The sequence below is a fragment of the Aedes albopictus genome, chromosome 3 (assembly GCF_035046485.1).
Source record: "Aedes albopictus strain Foshan chromosome 3, AalbF5, whole genome shotgun sequence".
NCBI lineage: Eukaryota > Metazoa > Arthropoda > Insecta > Diptera > Culicidae > Aedes > Aedes albopictus.
In genome coordinates this window covers 190,402,626-190,411,457 of record NC_085138.1, presented here as the reverse complement: position 1 = coordinate 190,411,457, position 8,832 = coordinate 190,402,626, and the positions used below count along the sequence as shown (strand labels likewise).

At 34.3% G+C, this 8,832-nt stretch overlaps 1 protein-coding gene across 1 annotated transcript in view; it reads left to right on the top strand.

Annotated features, from left to right (window-relative positions):
• The first annotated feature begins 599 nt into the window (after window positions 1-599).
• The window catches only part of LOC109429125 (neural/ectodermal development factor IMP-L2), a 132,287-nt gene continuing 124,054 nt past the window's right edge, over window positions 600-8,832 (top strand). Inside the window, exon 1 of the mRNA XM_062856973.1 lies at window positions 600-980. The gene's annotated coding sequence lies outside the window, so the exon portion shown is untranslated. The remainder of the gene's footprint in view (window positions 981-8,832) is intronic.

Sequence of the window (8,832 nt, the reverse complement as noted above, 5' to 3'; positions counted from 1 at the left end):
AAATTGCAAAAAACGATGTTTTCCCATATAAACTCCCATACAAACTTCAAACGAGTTTAGCACCGCTCTAATGTTAACGGATTTAGCGGATTTGGCCAGAGCATCGTGGCGTCATATAGAACGAAATGAGAAGGGGGCCCATCGAACTTTTTGACATGTGGTTTTGCCATACCAGCTTGAGCCACCCTAATATACACTTTCATCATCACATAAGGACCCCTCCACAATTGTTTATGTCATTGATTCAACATACCTACTTTTTAAAGAAAACATTCTAATGTATGAACATTATTAATATAAAACAGGCTTAAAGTATTGGTTTGCACAGATAATGAGGATTACGTGTCAAGTTGGCCAATGACTACAGGATTGCAATTTCTCAAGCAACCAACAGCAACGTTTTCGCCATTTTTCCGCATATCCTTTTCCCGCTGTGATTCGCCGCGTTCGTCGGCAATTGATGCTAATCAATTTCCCTTCGTTGGGGAGCCTGTGTTGGGAGAATAAATCCATATAAGGAATATAAAAGGAGGAAACGCCACGGATTACTGCTCAATCGAGACTCAAAAGTGGTATCGTGTTGACGATCTGAAGAGGGCGCCAAACAGAAGTGACTGATTCGAAGCGGAATTTTTACTTTACCCACTGGCCGATCAACCGACCAACCGGACCGGACCGGAAGTGAATAGCATATTTGGGGTCAGTGTGGTGTGGAGTGTTGTTCAGAAGAGCGCAAAAGGATTCACGTGCCGCACATTCGGTGCCGAGTGGCGGGAAGAATTTACGATTGGATTTGTGTAAGACGTGTTGCCGTTTCGAAGTGCATTTAAATTAGCCGTTTAATGTTGTAAACTCTGTGATGAACTGTGGCTTTGCAGCATAAAAAGCGAAAGTATTGCTGAAGAGTTTAGTGATCAAGTGCCTGTTTCTGTAACTTTAACGTCGAAAAAAGTAAAGACACATCCGTCAACTCAACTAAGGTAAATGATTTTCTAGAACATAAATTGGTTTCTTGATAGCTAATATTTAAAAATTATTACTCACCAATGCTAATTAAACAAAACTAATTCCACAGTTTCAAACTAATACTGAAACAAATATATCTGCATTTCTGCATTTGGCTCAGATATCCTTAACCAGTTTCGAATGCAAATCCTTCCCCACAGTTTAACCCTATGGAACCGAAGGGGATATACAGGGGGTGGCCAAAATGTTTGGGATAGGCAACTTTTTTTTTTCTCTAACAAAAAAGTTCAAAACGCAGTAACTTTTCATAGAGTGCATCAAAAATTATCAAATTTTGACTGTTTGTTTAACTACTATATGTACATCATTGGTACAATTTTGAGCTTGATTGGTTAATCTTTCGCGAAGCTAGAATCGTTCTCGTAAAACACTATTTTTTAGACAACTTACTTTTGAACTGCCATATCTCGGAAACCAGTGATCTGAATTGATTGAAATTTTGAACATTTATCAACAAAACATTGATGCTTCTCATGTCATTAAAACATAGGTTCTTTTTGAACGTTGAAAAAAGTTAAACCTTTTTGGATTTTTCTTTAAAAAAATGTAAATTTATCACATCAATATCATTAAATTTTAGTGTTGATAACCACAGATTTTCTGCTTCTGTTCTCAAGATATCTCTGATAAGATATACTAGAGCCTATTTGGATTGAAATAATAACACATTTAGTAAATTTTCTATGAAATTGCAAATTTGACTTAATGGGTGAAAATGTCAAACCGGTATAACTTTATTCTTCGTGAGAAAATATTACATTTTATAGCGTCGTACCAATATATTGTTGATAAACGTTAAAAATTTCATTCAATTCGATTCACCGGTTTCCAAGATATGACAGTTCAAAAATTGGTTTTCTAAAAAAATAGTGTTTTACCAGAACGATTCCAACTTCACGAAAGATTAACCAATCGAGCCCAAATCTGTAGCAATGATGCACATATAATAGGAGATCAAATAGTCAAAATTTGAAAATTTTTGATGCACTCTATGAAAAGTTACTGCGTTTTGAACTTTTTTGCGAGAGAAAAAAAAGTTGCCTATCCCAAACATTTTGACCATCCCCTGTATATGACCCCGGCGATAAAATCGAACATAGCGAACGTGTTCCACGCCGGTGAGATTACGGCAGCGGTGGCGAAGCAGTCCGGCTCCAAAAGGTGAAACACGGAACTAATGGGGAGTGACTTGAACACAAAGTGTGAAATTTTTTAGATAAAATGTGTTGTACTGCTCTCTTATACACCACACTGTTGTCGTCTGGGCTCCTAACAATAGGGCTGGCGTTTGCCAAATAGAATCCATCCAAAGCAGACCCATTTGCTTGGCACTCCGTCATTTACACTGGAATTACCCTCTCGGACATCTAGAGTATAAAAGAGATTCTAATCCTTCATAAACAATAGTATTAGTGTTTCTCAGGAGAAGGAACCCTCTGGAGGGAATCCGCTGCAAACAAAAATGCTCCTATGAAAACGGATTATTGAACCCACGGCGACTGTCGACGAAGAAGGAAAAGAATCTGCATCGTAGATCTCGGCGGCAGCAACATCTCCAAAATAAAAAAGTGTTTCTCAGATTCTAATCCTACATATTATTACACAGCACTCATTATGTCCTCCGCTCACGCACATGCTTAGAAAATATTACCGTCTTCGATAATATTTTACCGAAATCTTTACCGATAAATATTATTATCGGCAAAAATCGGTAAAGTTAGTAACTTTCACCGAACTTCGTTACGTTTAGCCAGATAATCGATGACACTTTACCAACATTCGATTTTTTTTAAATTGTGTAAATAAAATTACCGAACGTAATGTAAATAAATGTAAATCAAATTACATTACCGTGATTTCGGGTGAAATTGATCGTCGTGAGGGCAATTTAAAATAAAGCATCTGAACTTAAAACAATTTGTAGAAAATAACCATCATCTGGCTCAAGGGTTATTTAATGATGAGTTCACAGTTTTACAGCTAATTAGCCACATATTTCTGTATTAAATTTAATATTTTCCGAAACTGCGTGTTTCACGAATTTCAAAGACACTTCCAAACTTCTGTTACCTAGCTGTATTGTACATGGAATAAATATTCGAATGAATGTTGATAGCTGCCAAGTGTACGCTAAACCCGATTTCGTCATCAAAAGTTCTATAAATATAGATATTTATGCATAAAATTGTACTTTTGCCATAGTTTTCTTTAGATTTATTAAACTTTAAAGTTAAATAATTAGGAATTTACTAAACTTGTATAAGTTTTACAAAGCTTTTCGCATTCTGGGGTGGTTAATTCAGCATTTTCAGCACTTAAGTATAAAGACATTTCACTGAATTTCACCCCGAAACTAAAATTTCTGATTTTTTATTGCAATAAAATGATTTGCCGTAAACGTTTCAACCTCGTTGAAACCCCTGGTCGTACTTTTTTCAAAGCATTGAGTTTAACCATATCGATAACTATTCAAAAATTAGAAGCCAAAAACTGTGAAAAGTGATCAATTTCACCCGAAATCACGGTACCAAGTTTAGATTTTGGTAAAAATAACGACGTGGCTCGCTGTAAGTGTCCTAGTACAGTACCTTTGAAACTGTAGGGGAGACTGAGGAGACTTGATGCCTGGGGGACTTGTTTCCCCATATTTTCTCGGAATCAAAAACAGTTTTCTACGAGCATATTTTTCCCAAAACTACATCTGGACAAAAGATTTGTTTTACCTACAAGTGATTTAGATGCATTTCATTATTTTTTAAAGGCTGATGGTTTGTTTTCAGTCCTTCAGAAATCTTCTATTCCGAGCAGAAAAGAATAGCAACAAAATAACATATCGAAGTATTCATCTTAAATAACATTATACCTCGATATGCCCTTTATTAGGTGGAGATAAGAGGCAAAATAACACAAATGATTACCATAATTTTGTATAAATAACACCTGTAAAATAACAAGTCATGTTATTTCAATAATGAATGCATACCATAAATTTCAAGTGCTCTATTTGTTATAGAGAAAGTATGAAATAACAAAGTAATAACATGTCTTGCTATTAAATTGAACATTTTTCGATAGCTCCATGATGTAATAACAAATCTTGTTATTCAGTTATTTTCCCAGCTAAATCAACAATACAACATAAATACCTAACTTTACCCAAATACCAGGTACAGACACATGTTATTGTGGTGTTCTCATAACATTGCGTAGAATAATATAACAATACCAACTTGAGGAATTAGAGCACAGGTTTGCTCTTAGCACGGTTTTTGTGAGGTATGCCCTTCTGCTCGGGATGCGATTCCGAAAAATCTCCCTCGAGGATTAAACACACTATATGTATGTACGAAAAAATAAAACTATATTCAGAAGCCTTTATTTACTTAGAATTCTAGTATATTCACAGGTGCACACCGTGTAAAGGGGGATCAAGTCTCCCCATTTTCAATACAGTCATTGCACAATTATGGGTCACACACAATTATTAGTCACTTTTCACTTTAATTGATAAATACTAATTAATTGCAAGCTTTTGTTAGCCATTATCATTTTTCGTTCATAAGTTGATTTGTTTTGTGTCATTATACGTATCGCACACGGGCTTATACGTCACAACATCCATATATTCGATATTTTTTTGTTCGGCACAAAACCATATGTCAAAGTAACGCTTCGATTGTGAATATCGTAAAGTGCGTGCGCTGCTTTCGTAAGCTCTGTAACAGGGTGCTTCAGTGATTTTCAAGTGCAAAATGGTATTGTCACCAGAACAAAGGTATAATTAACGTTCTAAATGTAGAAATTCATGTGACTGCAGCTATTTAAAGCTTATTTCTGGCAAAATTTTAGTGACTCATTATTGTGCCATGGAACACCGAAAATCACACAATTATGGGTCACTTTATGTGCAGCATAATATTGACAGTTCTGCGTACACGAGCATTGCATACTTTTAGGCGTTTATCGGTGGTTGTGTTAAAGGTTTTGTCCCAATTTTGAAAAATTGATTCCAAATCGTGAAAACACGCTTCGTTAAGAGGTTTGAGACCAGTTTTAGATTTAACTTTAGTTGATCTATCGAGAAAAAGTGATCAATCAGTGAAAAAATAGACAAAACATTATTGTTGAGTCGATTCCTCTTGAGTGACCCATAATAGGCAACAAATTGACCCATAATTGTTACACAGCCAATTTTGACCCATTATTGTGGTTTTCATTATTCATCAACGTTTTATTAATTTTCACCGTCTAAAGTGCATTTTACAAGCAATTTTCTATATAAAACAATATAAAGGAGTTTCAGTGAAGAGAATACAAAATATAAATAATGAAAGTGTTTTTTCGGTATGTAAAACGATTCATATTATGAAATGATTGTTCCTTGAGTGACCCATAATTGTGCAATGAGTGTACGGCATACTCTATAAAATTTTAGCGAGTCTTATTTGAAATACACTATATTCATCAAAAATACAAGAAATCTTGAAAAGGAAATATAAAGAAACCCTCTGAAGTAATTTTCACTTAAAATAAATCATATGTTCAAAAGGGGATCAAGTGTCACCCATTTTTGTAAAATACAGCATCAAACATGCCTCCATAAAAACTCAGTTTTGAAAATATTGGCAATAATTTAACGGATTTTGTACTGGTTGGAGCAGTACAAAATCCGACGAGGGGTTATTCATCAAATCGCTCCCATACAAAATTCACATTGATTTTTAAATAGGTTCCCGAGCACCAAAATTCATAAAAATGTCGACTTTCTGCTCAGTTTGGCATGCAGATTCAGAATTTGGAATTATCTCAACACCGAAAAAGAAGCCAATTTTTCAAGAATTCTGCCAGGTATTCCTCCAGACATTTCACCTAGAGTGCCCCCAAGAATGGAATAATACCTCTTAAGATTTTTAGAGCTTCTTCTATGGATTCATCCACAATGATACCTCCGTAGATTTTTCGAGGGATTCCTCTATGAATTTCTCCAGGTACTAGGAATTGTATTTACTATTGTGATAAACGTACTTTCCCGTTACGTTACGTACGTAACTGCTTCCATTACAAAGTGTGTATCATGGGCACGTGACAGGGGATGTTTTCGGCTTAGAACATTTTGCAGATTGAAGAGGAAAAGCAGACAAAGACGAACTGAGCTGGCTGCGCTTACCAGGATCGCAATAATCAAAAACTGCGAGAAGGCTGTGTCCACGCTTTCTTTTGCACTAATAACGATTTTCAATTTAACATGCTTGAGCAAGTTTAGAAATGCTTATAATTGAAAAAGAGAGAAAGTATTGTTGATAATATAGTGAAGAGAAAACGTTTGAGAGAAATGCATTTGGAGGAGAAAAATTTACGAGACGGACAAAAGCTAGAATTTGTCAAATTATTTTCATAATAATAAGAGTTTAAGAAAATGCCAAACATTTGCAATAGCTTTAGATGCAAAAAAACACCCGGTGTGAAGAATTAGCATTGGTTATAATTCACGAATAATAATAAATAAAAAGGTGCTCCGAGATGAACCAGCCTTAACAAGGCTGAAAGCATTGTAAATTAGGCAAATAATAAAATCAAAATAAGGTAAAAACTGTACTCAAGAATTAAGGTGAAATTTTGGGTTTAAAAACCATAGGTTTAAATAACAAAGATACTAACTATTCAAGGCAATTCCTCATTTTCCCTACCAAATTCTATCTTTCTCTCATGTTTTTTTCACTTCCTCATCAACAATAAAGCCTGTATCCGCGATAATCGGGACACAGAAATACAGCTGAAACTCTGCAATAGATACATTAAAATTGCTCAAATTTGGCCAAATAACATCTTCAGATGTGTTCATTTCACCTACAAAATTTCAGTTGAGTCAGTGCAGTTCTTTTTGTTGTAGCAATGAAAGAGTAGAATGTGCGCCATTGAATTTTGTACAGCCCCTAGTTTTGCTAGTCAGCGCTGTAACTTTTGAATTTGGCAAAAGAAATAGCTGAAATTTTGATCACAAATCTCTCAATCTACATTTGTTGCATAGGCAAAATTTCAAAAAAATCGATGCTCTATTAACAATGTTATAGTCGAAACATGTATTGGGACTGAACGTGATTTTAGCCCCTCAGACAGCAATTAGTCAGCAACATTTATTGTTTCGACTGTACTTTTGAAAATACTATACCAATAATCATCAAATTTTGCAGGCATAATATACACATAATCAACTACCTTCTGTGAAAAATTCATGGAAATTGGCAGAGAAATTCAAAAGTTATGAATAGGCAAATATTTAACATGAAAAACACGAAAAATTTTCGAAAAAGATTCACCCCTATCAACGCCAGTATTTTGCAAACCAATTGATCAAAGTTGATGAAATTTTGCAGGAAAGTGTCTTTATAAGTATCATAACTGCTATCGAGATTTCATAATTATCATCACCGAACTAAGCACTGTAACGCAAAACAACCATCTATTATGCGAATGAAAATTGGTCATAATTGTACAAAATGCTTAAAACCATGTCTGTTTGTTTTTCATCCACAATTAAAAGTAATGCATCGATTTCTATAAAATTTGGCACACATAATAAACATGCACCAAAGAGTTCTCAGTCAATTATTTGGCCAATTTTACCGATTCATTACAGAGCTACAGCTGTACTTCTGTGTCCGGATTATTGCGGATACAGGCTTTACTATTCCTCTTTTTCATTCAGACAAATTTTTATATTTGTTAAGATGCGTTGAATTAAAAGTCGATTCTGGCATAAAATAAAGGGCGAATATTCATACTAAATGTTTTATTAATATCTCAAGAAACAGCACATGTTCTGCAAACACCGATTGACATTAGAAAAATTACACAAGTTTACAAAATAAAACAAAAGTCGGGAACTTCTGTCTACGACTATAGTTATTTATGTAACGAGATGCAAAAAGTTGATTTTTTCAGCACGAGTCGTACATTTATCCAACGAGGCTTGCCGAGTTGGATAATTACGAAGAGTGCTGAAAAAATCGAGTTTTGCAAAGAGTTCCATACAAAATTTTATGCAATTTTGTATTATAATTTCTTTTTTATATAACTCATTTTGGTATTATAATGGCCATTTTTTCCGAACTGATTCATAATGCAACTGAAATGAGTTGCATAATGAAAAATAGTTGCATAATGTTCATAATGCAACTCATTTGAGTTGCATTATGAATATTATGCAACTGAAATGAGTTGCATTATGAAAAAAATCATTGCATAAAAGTTTTTTAAGCACAAATTGGTGTTGATTTCGAAACCGTGCTCCACAAATTTTTAAGTATAACAGCTCTTTGAATTTTAGTTCAATATCGAGTTTTACCATTTAATAAAATATGGAATTTTTGAATATTCAAATATTTTGCGTTTTGTTCAACTAATTTTAAATCTCTTTTCAAAAATTAAAAGCTGAATAGAATACCATTCGATCTTCTGAATGCAGGTGTTGCGTTAGATTGGCGAAATTCAAGATATGGGCGATTTAAGGGGCGATCTCCTTAACAATTTTAGCAAAATTTCCAAAAAAATTATGAAGAAATGTATTTTTTTTTTCAAAAAGTAAAAACAATTTAAGAATTCTTTCCAAACGTATATTTGATATACCATATGTAGCCGAGTGAGAGTAAAAAAATCAGCTCAATCAGCACTGATTGATAACGGAGAATGAGATGAATGAAGTGAGCGACTTTGCTTAAAAATAGAATAAAAATCGATTTCGAACTCGATTCCTTCGCGTTTTCGAACTCAGGGCATGATACTACACCAAAACTAATCATCATCTTA